This window comes from Pyrus communis, chromosome 12 (assembly GCF_963583255.1).
Source record: "Pyrus communis chromosome 12, drPyrComm1.1, whole genome shotgun sequence".
In the NCBI taxonomy this organism is placed as follows: Eukaryota; Viridiplantae; Streptophyta; class Magnoliopsida; order Rosales; family Rosaceae; genus Pyrus; species Pyrus communis.
This window is the reverse complement of record NC_084814.1, coordinates 24432815-24433909: the sequence shown is the minus strand read 5'-3', so window position 1 is coordinate 24433909 and position 1095 is coordinate 24432815.

Sequence of the window (1095 nt, the reverse complement as noted above, 5' to 3'; positions counted from 1 at the left end):
GTTATTAAAAATGTTGAATAAGAAGAGTATCCAAGATAACTCTAATGATCCCAAGAAGAAGAAAATAGAACACACTCTTAAAGAAAGCTCACAAAACAAACTAATTGGCAAAGCTTTTCTTATTTAGCTCTAGGCTTTGTTTTTCCTTGGATGATGTACAATGCTTGAGAACTTGGGTATTTATAGCAAACCAAATGATTAAACTAAGATTATTTATTACCACACAAAACACATTAATTGCACCTAATAATTTTTATTCAACCATACCTAACATTGCCTAACTTTCCTTGCCTAACTTTGACATTGATTTTCAACACTCCCCCTCAATGTCAGCTCTCATTATTTGCACTGTGCTGAGTAGACAGCGAAAATTTTCGAGCTTGCCTGTACTTAAACTTTTTGTGAACAAGTCCGCAACTTGATCATTCGTCTTGACTTGTCTCATCTCAATCTCTTCTTGTAGAACCTTTTCTCTGATAAAGTGGTAGTGCACTTCCACATGTTTAGTTCTTGCATGAAAGACTGGATTTTCCGCCAAGCGAATGGCCGATTGGTTATCACAGTACAATGGTACTGGATAATCTACTGATTGATGTAGATCACTCATCAACTGTACCAGCCATGCATTCTCTTGAGCTGCCATTGCTGCTGCTCTATACTCTGCTTCTGTGGTTGACAAAGATACCGTTGGCTGTCTCTTGCTACACCAAGAGATAGTTCCAGAACCAAGCTTAAACACATACCCAGTTGTTGATCTCCTGGTGTCATGATCTCTCGCATAGTCAGCATCACAGTAACCAACTAACTTGCAGTCTTCACCTTTCTTGTACAAAAGACCATAGTCAATTGTACTCTTCACATATCTCAGTATTCGTCGAACTGCTTCCAAGTGAGGCTTCTTTGGATTTTGCATGTACCGACTCATCACACCAACTGCATAAGAAATGTCAGGTCGAGTCAAGGTTAAGTAGATCAGACTACCTACCAATTGTCGATACATCGTCACATCTTCCAAATCTTTTCCTTCATGTGCACTCATTTTGACATTTGGCTCCATCGGCGTAGAGATCAGCTTGCATTCGAGCATTCCGAACC